Source organism: Columba livia, chromosome 1 (genome assembly GCF_036013475.1).
Source record: "Columba livia isolate bColLiv1 breed racing homer chromosome 1, bColLiv1.pat.W.v2, whole genome shotgun sequence".
In the NCBI taxonomy this organism is placed as follows: Eukaryota; Metazoa; Chordata; class Aves; order Columbiformes; family Columbidae; genus Columba; species Columba livia.
In genome coordinates, this window is record NC_088602.1 from 164382392 (window position 1) to 164394805 (window position 12414).

The window sequence follows — 12414 nt, forward strand, 5'->3', positions numbered from 1 at the left end:
ACCGAGAAGCACATTTGCATCCGTAGAACTGAGTGCCCTTAGATAACTTAAATGGACTCCAAAGTGAGAGGAACTCATGTCTGCTGTGATAAAAGTGCCAAATTACTAAGGGCTAGACTGATAACTGGAAGTGCAGAGGCACAAGGTAGGCTCTGACACACTCACTGGTCACCGTAACCTTCATCCTAACCTCTCTTTAAACAATAAGCATGAGAACCCAAGGAATCCCATGGATAAAGAGGAACCAGAGTCTGGCATCCACAATCCTGTTTCTGTCTGTTCAGATTCATACATATACTCAGGTTCAGTGTTCAAGAGGTTTTCAGATGCTAACTTCTAATTTACAGAGAGACAGAAAACTGCTGTGACTGTCAAATAATTAGCAATGACACAGATTCTAACACTGCCAGGCCTTAGCTTGTCTCTGGGACTTGCAAACTCCTCAGTGGCACACAGACTCCCAGGTCATATCGAAGAAGTCATTCTGCATGCTCCCCTAGCCTCTTTATCCTCTGCTATCCACTCTGTGAGATCATTATTCTGCCTTCTGACTCCTTAAGTGTTTGAGGTTTTAATCTTTGATGTCTCTACATGGTACTTTTTTTGTGCATAGTACCAACAGTAGAGGATGAAGAAGTTTTTTAGTAAGTTACCATCTTTGTTTATGCAACATAATATCTGTATGGGACTACTCTGAATATTTGTTTTTTCTGCTGTGGAAGAACTAAGATAATTATTTACTGGTACATGTTTTTCAACCAGTGTTAGTGGAATCCATAAATTAGTAGTCTTATCTCTAAATCCAGGAAGTCTTATTCTTACTTTGTTTTTATCCTAATGCAGAGCTAAGACACCTTCATACCTGTGCAAAACACCAAGAAGCGAATCCTTGTCTGGTAGAGTTCACCTCCTCCCAGATGCATTGCTGCGTTGTCCATGTTGGGCAGCTGTTGCAGGTTAGAATGAGGATGCTTGTACAAGCTCCACTCATGTCATACTTATAGGTGGCTAGCTGCTTTTTGAGGGTCACCATCCAACATTTCTGCAAGCATTATGTTTATTCTAACAATAGTAATTTTGCTGTGCAATAGGCCTGTTATTGCACTTCATCTGTTGGAATTCTATAGAATTCTATAGAATGGCTTGGGAATGTTACTGGCTGCTTGTAGACAAAGCTGAGGCTCCTTAGTGAGTGTAAATCAGTCTCATCTTGTTAATGTCAGTAAGGCTATGCTAATTTATGCTTGCTAAGGTACTCAAACCTGCCAACAGGCACCTGGTTAAATACGTATGTTTAACCTGCTGGAGTTGCTCAGAAGCAATTAAATCAACAACCACTCCATTAGATGTGGAAGGGTGAAAGTGTCACCTAGTTCAAGTCCATCGCTCACTTCAACATCAGGGGCATTAGGGTCCCAGAGAGTTCCTTCCTAATGTCCCCATCCCACTAAAGCCTCTAATGAAAGCATGAGGGCAGAGGACTATAAATACCAACAGTATGCTCTAGGAGCAACTGAAGAAGGAAAGTGAAGACTTGCTGAGTCCTTGTCCTGCTGTGTCCTGTGCTGAATGATGGTATCATCCAACATTCCCCTGTTATTGCCTTTTCAGTGCTTACCTCTCTTTTATCTTCTTGACATGCCATATCTCTTTGGTCTTTTTTCCTTCAGTTCTTGAACATACCTTCTTTTTGTTTATCATTATAAAAAAAAAAAAAAAGAAAAAAAAAAGAAGAAAATCAGCTGATGTATGCCACTGCTCTGCCTTCTACATTCTGCCAGTTACTTCTTTTCCTTATAAAATGTATCTTTTTAACAACAGCTAAAATATTATCATGAAAAAGTGTTATTTTAATGTTGCAAGTTATGCCCTTGCAGGACTGATGACACATATGATGAAAGAAACACATCAAGCTATTAGAGTAATGTTTAAAATAACATGTTCTGTTAAGAAATAGTTAAAAACCATAATTCTGCAAACTTACAAAGCAACTTTCTAGAGATGAGGCAGTTCATTTTTTTTTTGTTTGTTTCTTTCTTGTTAACATCTACTTTTCTGTCTCTATATTGCACTACTTTGATAAAGTAACATCAACGTTTGTTGGGATGTTATATGAATGGTGAGATATCAGAGAAGATTTTGACTTGCTTGATGGCAAAAATTTCTTGTTTATGCCACCAGTTGCACTGCTGTTCTACCAACTGGAAATTATTTGTGGAAAGCTTTGGTCTGGGCAATAACATTTAAAAAAAAAAAAAAAAAGAAAAAAAAAGTATAATGTAGTCACTTACATGGAAAGGGAATGTAAGTATGGGTGATTTTTACAACTGAAATCAATATAACACTGTTATCTTCCCTTATTACATAGAGATATGAGACATCTCACCAAACTGTAAACACCCACACTGTAGATATCTCTTTTGAGCAAGTCACGCTACTCCTTTTATAGCCAATGGAAAGAACTGCCCTATTTTAGCCATTTCCTTTCAGATGAGATATATTACACCCTGTAAGTGTCTGTTTCTCCCTCTTGACTCTAAAGGCAATTTAGACTGCAAACTCAGTTGGGGATGTTTACAGTACAGATATTTGAATTTATTCAACTGAGTCCTTTTTTTGGTGTTTGGTCTATAAGGAGTGAAGCAAATGCATCTTCTGAAAGGCTTCACTCAACATGCACTCATTGCTCTTTCTGCACATCCCAGTATTGGACCAGAGCTGGCTCATGACTTCTGAGTTTGAGGCAAAATTGAAAACTGTTGTGAACAGGAAGGATAGTCAGACCAAGCTCTGCAACACAAGAAGGAACAGGGCAAAGGTGGAAAATCTAGAAGACCGGGCTTAATGGTCCCACCATTTCACTCATTTCAGCTGTTGTTGCCACAGCACATGCTGTGACACCTTCCTTGGCTGCAACAGGCATCCTGGGCTCCAGCCCTCTGGCACAGGGAAGCGATGCTCTCAGCCTGTGGCCTTCCTGACACCCTGGCTGATTGCTGCTTCTGGTGTCTCTGACATGAGCTAGTTTTGGCTTGAGAAGAAAAAGAGGTATGCTTCCAGACCAGGTGTTTTCAGGGATAAGTCCTCTTCCCTCATTCATGTGTCCAGCTGCTGTTTTTATTGGCCACTTATTTGAAACACTGTGACAAGTGGTAATTGGTACAAGATAGTGACGGCAGGCATTTGCCTCCCTTAGTAACAAAGGGGATGAAATATTGCAAAGGAATTTGCTTCCTTTCAGACACTTAATTCTGTTTACAGGTCTTTCTGCCATCTAAATAGCTAATCTCAGGAGGTGGGACATGGCTCAGGGGTTGTGGGAACAGTTAATTCCTGACTGCCACTTGCCCACTGTGAAGACTAAATCCTTCATAGTTCTCTCTCTCTCAAAGATGCCTGAACCTGACATCAGGATGAACATTAAAAATTATATCCTTTCTTTTTGAGGTATTGGTAGGCCACATAAACTCAGTGCAGGAGAGGAATTATTACTATTTTATTTGTTTGTGACATGAAAACCACAATGGTAATTTTGGTGGGAATTAAATGATGGGTCAAATTCAAAGAATATTCTCAGAGGAGATGATAAGGCCCAATATATTTGTTTCAATATTTAAAGAATGATATATACTGCATTTCTAGTATGGAGAGGTTTTTTGTTTTGCAATGAATTTATTTTAAAGATTTTTTTTTTTTTTTTTAAAGAAAAGAGATTCACCAAACAAAAAAGAAAACAACATACCTGGTTTCTGAACCAGTCTGAACCAAGTCTGAACCAATCTTCTTCACCAAACCTAAAAGACCATTATTCATAACATTTTACCTAGAAAATTTGGAGACAGATGACAGAAACACTTTTTCCACAGGCTCCTTGGAGACCAGTGAAGCTGGTAGTAGCTTGCTTTAATGCAGAGCTGGAAAAGTGCTCTGCCTACCCACACAGTATAGCTGAATTTATCTGAACATATTCCTATTATTTTGCATTGGATACAATTAACTATTTTGGATCTATGGTATTCTATGGCATACCATTACATCACATTAGCCTTGTGTTTGACACCAAACTGATGCAATGTGATACATTTAGAGTTTGATCAAAGCTATTTAAATCAGGCAAGATATTTTGTTCACTTAGTGAATATTTGCTCTGGGTTGCCTGTAAAAGGCCATAAAGTGCCAGCATCTAAATGCTAGATGTCAGATGGGGTCTCCTGCACTCTGCTGATTCTTTGCATAATATTGAGATCATTTAGCTAATCTATTGAATGCATATCACGTAGTTAATGAAAGATTTCAAAGCTGTGGGCAGCCTTAAGGAGTGAATCATCATGTGCAGTACACAGTCTTCCTTACTCACTGCAGAAATGCAGCATCCATAGGTGCTGAGCTTGAAGTGCATGAGGTGCAAATAACAAGGTTACCCTGCCAAACGCTGTTGCACATGGCAGGGTGAGTAGATATTCTGGATTCTTCTCAGTGAGGCAGAGACCAGTCCCTGAGGTTCTGATGAGGAAGGGGGTCTCATCAGTATTGTTCTATTCTCTAGAGTACTGCAACCCCTATGAATAAGGCTATCCTTATGCGTTGCTGTTCCAGGTAAAATTTTAAGACGGTAAAGGAATAGTAATTCTTGCCCAAGCAGAATAAGTTCTAGGAGGTGCTAGAGATTGTGCACACCATTTTTCTTTTTCTTTTTTTTTTTTTTCCTTCTCACCTGCAGTGATGTACAATGACTAGCTAATAAAGGTGGAAAAGTCAACATTATCATCACCATCTATTGTCATGGCTTGAGTAGCTCATTCAGTTTTCAGAGTATCTTTTTTTTTTTTTTTCAGCCTACTAGCAGCAATTAAAGGCATCATTAAAGGCTTCTAAAATGACCATGAGGGGTTTTTTAATTCCATAAGTCTGAGGGCCAGAGGCTTATTGAGTTTCTTTGCAATGGTGGAAAAGAAAATGTTGCTTTTTTTTTTAAGGAAAAGATCTGGGAACATGAAATGGAAGCTTCACTGAACATGAGGTTAGTGTTCTGTGATCTCGGTCATCGGGACTGGACTGGAAGCCTCAGGCTTGTAGTAAAACACTTTCTGAGGGTCTAGTAGACAAAAAGGTGAAATGCAAATTGGAAATCATAAGGAAGAAAGATGGATGGGCCAAGAAGCCAAAATTGAGATCTATTTGGTTATTATGATTTAGCTGATTGGGCAATTCCTCACTCACAGATTGTCTGTGGAAAGACATTACATGAACGGTGTGACATACTATCAAAACCAAATAAAAGTAATAGAAACTCTTCTCTGGGATGGGGCCAGGAGACTCCAGAGCAACATTCCTCTCCACATCTCTCTCACATCACTGTTTGACATTGTTATCAGTGCTCAGAAGCATTGGGTTCATCCTGCCCTCAGCTCCCTGGGTGGGAGGAATTGTGAGTGCTCTCCCTATCTGACTCAGCCAAAGCCAGACAGGACAGCTAATAACCATCTACTCTTGTTTTTTTTTGAAACTGGCTGTGGCTGAAGCAGATTAAGGACCACTTGTGTTATCCCTCTGTCTACTGAACTTCCAACCAGGGGTGTGAGCAAACATCTGAGGTGGGAGTGATAGTGTCATATCTGCTCCAGCCACTTTCTGAGTGAATTTTGGGTTCTGGGGGGGGTACATAGCAAAAAGCAGCATACATCTCCTCCCCTTGTTTAGAAAAATCCTGTATGTGGTCAGAACCTAAGTTTTATATCTCATCTGAAAGATGACACCTACAGGAGAGCATCTTGGGAGAGCAATTTATTACTGAGTCAGAGGGAAGAGTATGAGTCAGTGTAGCTCTTAGATTTTTCTTGGAAGTTTCTCACTAAAGCATTGACCCAGCCTGACACTGTTTAGTAGATGACATCAGAGACTAGAGTTTCTGTTAAATTCAGAGTAGAAAAAGGCTAGAATCCCAGGGAAATTGTTTGAAAAGAGAGATTAATTTTTGTGGAATAGTTAAAAGGTGCTTAATTAGGTTGTGTTCATCACGTACTTACTTTAAAGGCAAAATAAACAGCCAAAAAATCAGAAAGGAAGACTGTCTAACCAAGAATCTTGAGCTGTTAAGTAGTGGATACAGCATGTGTCACATTACAGACTGTTCTGTCCTTTAGCAATAGCACACAAAGTGAACTCATTATAATCAAATTGTATTTGGCCCGAAAAAGCACAGGTCTTTTTTTTTTAAAAAAAAAAAAAAAAATCTTACTATGCAGCTACCTGATTTTTTACAGTAAAGCTGCCTACAAGCCTGTGAAGGATCCCCTCATCAACAGCAAGACATCAATGGCAGTGTCAGGCTGTCATTGTCGAGTGGTGCTCTGGTGATTATCAGTGAATTGACAATGATTAGTGACTCACTGTTGCTCATTCTTAATCCAGCCCACTCCACCACTGCTTGTACTGCCTTGTGGGAAGCAAATCTAAGTACATGCACAGGAAGAAGCCTCAGCGTTATTTTGCTGGCAGCCTTCCAGAAATCTCCTTTGCACTGTAACTGCTTGTCTGCTACCCACGGAGTTTGCCATCTGGCTAAAGATTTTCTTCCAGGGTACTTCAAAGGGTATACATTCTACATTCATGCTGAATGGTGAAAAAGATAAGAACAATTTAAGTCTCTGAAATATGAGATGTGCATGTGTGTGATAAAATTCTAGAGCATATGTCAACGAAAAATGAACCTGTCAGCAAGAATCACTGCAGTCAGTGTCCTGAGGAATGTCCCTACCCTGAAGAGATCACCTCCTTTGAAACGTAGTGGCACCTATGTTGGCATCTCTAAGAAGGAACCCAAAACCAGACAGATTTCTTTAAGCTTCTTTTCTGCTTCTGCAGGCTTGAAGCCACATGACATTGGTGCATTAGGAAGAGTGTGACCAGCAGGTCGAGGGAGGTTATCCGCCTCCTCTACTCTGCCCTGGTGAGGATGCAATCTGGAGTACTGTGTCCAGTTCTGGGCTGCCTAGTTTAAGAAGGACAAGGAATTATTGGAGGGAGTCCGACGATGGGCTACGAAGATTAGGTTTCTGGAACATCTTTCTTATGAGGAGACACTGAGAAAGATGGGTCTGTTCAGTCTGGAAAAGAGAAGGCTGGGAGGGGGTCTTATCAATGCTTATAAATACCTCCAGGGTGGATGTCAAGAAGATTGGACCAGACTCTTTTCAGTGATTCCCACTGGCAGGATGAGGGCAATGGGCATCTGAATATGAAGAGAAACTTCTTAATTTTGAGGGTGCCAGAGCACTGCAACAGGCTGCCCAGATTGGTTGTGGAGTCTCCTTCTCTGGAGACGTTCAGACCTCTCCTGAACACACGCCTGTGTGGTCTGTTCTGGGTGAACCTGTTATGGCAGGTAGGTTGAAATAAATGATCTCCATAGGTCCCTTCCAACCCCCACCATTCTATGATCCTGTGATTCTGAGTGATATACAGACAACTGTAGGTGCACAAAAGCTGTGTTTGCTGTACCTTCCCCTCAGTAGGCTGCTCTAAGACTATTCAAAATACAGACCAGGTTGAAGAGTGGTGTGGTTCCTGTGACTATGTGCTCACCCTGGTTAGATATAGCAGAACTTAAACAGCCTGAAGGCCAGAAGCTCCCTCACCAGGGATCATAGAAGAATGACATAGGGGGAGAGCGGAAGGGCAGGTCAGAAAACTGAAGGGAGTTCAGATGCAGCAGCAGGACTCTTAACAACCTGAGCTGGTGAAGCTGCCAGCAGAATTATCTGAGAATCACTGTGGCTGTCTGAGTACTCTTAAAATTTGTCCCTTTTTTACTAATCCTTCTGCCCCTGGTGTACCAACGTATCTCCTACCTGAAGCTGGCCAACAAAAAATAAGTTACTTCTATGATTTAGCAATCAAGGTGCAAGGCAAAAGAAAGTCTAATATCTTTTCAACAGGCTATTCTTTAAAAGCTGGAGGCAAGAAATAGTTTCCTGTAGAAATGCAGTCTTTCTAGTTTAGCCCACATATTTGGAGCAATAATTCTCAGAAACCAAACTGAAGGCGAAAACATACTCATCAGCTATATGCACCACAGTGTTATTCCTGGAAAGGAAGAACATTTCTGATACTTGAACGAATTTATAAAACAAGGCAAAGTGTTCTATGATCACTTTGATGAAAAGGGGTAGGTCTGTTAGGGTCTCTAGTCTTTGACATTGCTCTTTATGCCAAACATATTTTCTCACATTTGTTCTCATTGCTTTGAGCTGCTTCTGGCAAACCGAGCAAGTTCTGCTTACTGCAGTGGTACATCTTGAACAAACATGAAGTTGTTTATATGTAATGTTTTGATGAATGGAATGAAAGCTGGCATTTCAAGGCACATTTCAAGTGTTTGCATTCAGGGTTCTTGGCACAATGGCGCATCCTGTAAAAAAAAGATATGTTCTGCCTCAATAATATGGAAAAGCTCTGCTGTATTTAATGAGTAGCAACAGATAAGGTGGCATCCACATAGCTACCTGTCGGGCACTCTGTCCAGGTGTGTACTAAACTGGCAGCATGTCCCCTTTACAGTGCAAGGCATTTACAGTCTATTCTTGAGGAAGGCCCCACTTGCTAGGCTGAGAAGCAAAGCTGTTATTTTAAAGATGAAAGAATACCTCCCAAAAGACTTTTGGACATCTCTCTCCTGTATTTATTTAGGTTTTGACTTTCTGTGTTTTCCATTAGAGTTAAAAGGGATCCTCTTGTCCTCTGTCTTTTTTTCTCACTGAAGTCCTTGTCCATGTGTCCTGTAGGCAAAAGACATGTGGACACTAATTTCTCAAGCCTTCGTACTTCTGCCTCAAGAGAGAACTAGACTTTTTGAATTTCTTAGCAAATGAGGCATGAGGTAATGTGTAACAGGGTTGTATGATTTGTAGTGTAGCTGGCCTCTTTAGGCTACATGGCATGAAATGTGACTTTGGGATCTATATCCTGTGTATGGGCACTTTTCTGTTTAGGACATCCTTGGGCTATTACACAGTGTTGTGACCTTCTGCTTCGTGACACCAGCAGTGGTTCACCAAGCTACAAACCAGGCTGATTGGCAGTTGCACAGAGAGTTGGAGTGGAATGGAAATTTTGGCTTTGTGCTGCGTAAATGGGGCAGAGCAGATCATGCTGTTAAGCAGGAGTCAGCTGTGAATTTTGTACAGTGTGTGACACATGATGGATCTACCAAAGGCTAACACTGCCTACCATCAGTGTCTGCTCCATGATTCTTCATTAGCAGCTGCAGTGACTGAGAAACCTCAAGTTCCTGCTTTTGATCTCGCACTCAGATCACTGTGTCCTAGCACCACACTGCACCAACAAGGGTCCCGAGGACACATGCTATGTCTATGCTCCTCGTTGCTTGTCAGGGCAGGATTTCTTCCTGCTGCGCTTGGAACCAAGGGACAAAACACCCATTGAAGCTAATGAGAACATAAGTGAGTTCACTTCCCATATGGTGCTGCCAACCACGTGCTTAAGAAACATTTGATATATTTTTATCCTGATCATGTGTGTGATATAAAGACTGAGACTTGCTAAGGCTTCTAAGTCCTGAGACTGTAGACTGTAAGAGATTCCCAAGTTTGTATAAATATCCAGCTGTGTTCTTTTGTGAGAGAATCACATGCTAGCATGAGAGCCTGTATGATTTTGGGTGCAACTTAGAGAAGCTATCTGCTTTAAGGCACACTTACATTAATATCACTCTGTGGCAAACTCTGTGCCTACTGTCAGTGTGGTATTTGTTTACACAAACCTAAAGTGGCAGATCATTTTGAATTTCGGATGAATAATTGAGAAATATTAAGGCTGACCCTTGTAATTTTTGCATTTCTGTGGTGTTTGTATAGCTTTAGGATATCTGCCACCATGGCAGCTTAGTCATTATGAAGCTGCAATGCTCTCACCTTTGTTGTAAAATAAATTTGCATTTCTTGTTTGAAACATAAACCAAAAACCTTTTATACAAGACTTTAGCCAAGAGCATCACCTTTACAATCAAAATACCTCCTGTAATAAAGCTGCTATAACATAAAATCATTCCAATGATATTAGATCCTGACATCTATTCTCTCCTGATTAATGTCTTGTTAAGTGGTTCATTTCAATTTAAATAGGTCCCTGAACTTCAGGTAGATGACCGAACTTTTAATATGACATTATGGTGGACAGGATTTATCTGTTATGAAACAAGCTTACTGTTTTATGTCACCTTGACTTTGAACAAATGTATCATATTATAACTGAAATTGTTCAGAGTACAATGGAGCATAAAAGAAAAATGATTTTGAATAAGGCACAGGCACAAGTTGGCTTTCATGCCTCCTAAGGACAGAGGCTCAAGGGAAGTGCAGAGCACCATCTTTGTTGGTTTACTTTTACTCTCCCATGTTGTTTGGGGAGTCCTCTGGGACTCATGGATTGCACTTGAGTGTACTGAATGTAAATAGTGTATAGCATAGGAAAGATTAAAAAAACCACTAAAGATACTTTGCCAAAACTTATTTTTATCACAGAAAATTGCTGACGGTGTCATCAAAGCAGAGGCCATCTTGTGTTTTCTTATTGTAATACTAACAGCCAGGAAAACATTTCTTTTACTCTTCCGTAATTGCTATACTTCCTGTATCAGTCCTATTTTGCATATGCATTTGTGAGCAATAAAGGACTGATAGAGGAAAGGATCAGACCCACACAACAGCTATGTTATTCATAGGAAACCAGAGTGGATTTAATATGATTTATACTACTCAGGGAAAAAAATCAATATCTATCTAGAACAGTTAAGAATCTATCTTGACTGGACAAAAATCTTCATTTACTTCCACTGCACCCAGAGTGATTTCCCACTCTGCTGCCTAATGCTCATTCTTCACAGTTAATAATAAACATCATTGAGTAAATGATGACTGCAGTTCCTCTGCTTGAGTCACAAGTGATCGCTTATGTTCCAGCCAGTGCCGTTTTTCTTCGGTTCATTCATTCACAACACACTCTGCATTACCAAAGCCTTTGCTTGATCACTAGCTTCAGTCACAGTCAAACTCACTAAGTCAAACCATAAACATTTTCCAAATAGTTGTGAAACACCTAATAAACCTGTGCGCTCTCCTTGTGTTTAAGTTAGTCGCTGCCTGCTTAGCACAAGGAAAAAAAAAAGACTTTGACCTCTAGAATAGAATTTCAGGGGCGATCTCATCCAGAACGTCTGAAAAATGTGTGACCTCAAGCCACTAACCAATTTAACCTTTACTGTGTTTCATACTCAAAAGGGAAAACAATTCCCTCTAACTGTATCCTAAGGGTACTGGGGAGATACTGATATCACTTACAGTGTATTCTGACAGATAAGGTTTCGTTTTCATCTTTGGCATTTAAAGATTTTAAGTCTAATGACACTGTATAAAAATGGTGATCTCTTCTGCATTAATTTCCAAAATGCTAATTTGGTAAGGCAAAAGGTGAGTGGTGGTAAGGTTCTGGAAGTGGTTCATTTGCCTACTGTTAGCTTAAAAAATGTTGGCTTGACTTCTTAATAAATAGGTGGCTGAGTTAACTTCTGGATTGTTAACCAAAATAGTTGTTAGTAATCTGAGAAAGTCTAAAGGTTGTTTGAAAGACTTATGCATTATATTTTCAAAATGGATTGGAATAGCCTCTTCATGCGCTCTATGTTAGTCCTCAAAATATTATAAAATGCCTGTAAATGCTGAAATACTGTTTGAAGCATTTCTTTGGGCTATGATTACAAAGCATCCGTGTAAAAAAATAATGTTAATCAAGGCTTAGATGTGAGTGAGAGAAAACCACACCTAAATAACTACTCGGCATAACTCCTTAAGCTATATAGCTTGTGCCTCCTTCTATTTGATTGAAAATATATCTGCTCCCGGTCTTTTTCTACTTTCTTGTAATCTAAGAAATAGTTTACCATAGAGGCAATAAGATTTTCACGATAAATGCAATAAGAAAATGTTTTGGTTCCAAATGTATTTATTTTCCTGGCGGTGCCAGGCAGACACTAGCTGTGTAACATAATATAATGGCATGTGGAGCTGCAGCAGAAGGGGAGTCACTCGAGGAAGCCACGCTCTGGTTGTGTAATGCCCTGAGCACAGTCTTATAGGGCTGTACTGACCTGGTAGTATTGGATCTGTGCTCCCGAAATGCTGTACGTTATGTTTCTGTCTTGTGTAACTAATTAATGAGGGTTGAAATAATTAATGATGAATGTAATAGAAGCACATCTGTTTATCTTATTTCTCGCCGTCTATTACCTGTGCATCTGTGACGTTAATTGAATAAACTGCCAAATCAAGAATTGGCTAAGTGTAACCTAAAACCTGTGAGCCCTACAATATTCCATTTATATTTTTGACACTGTGAATG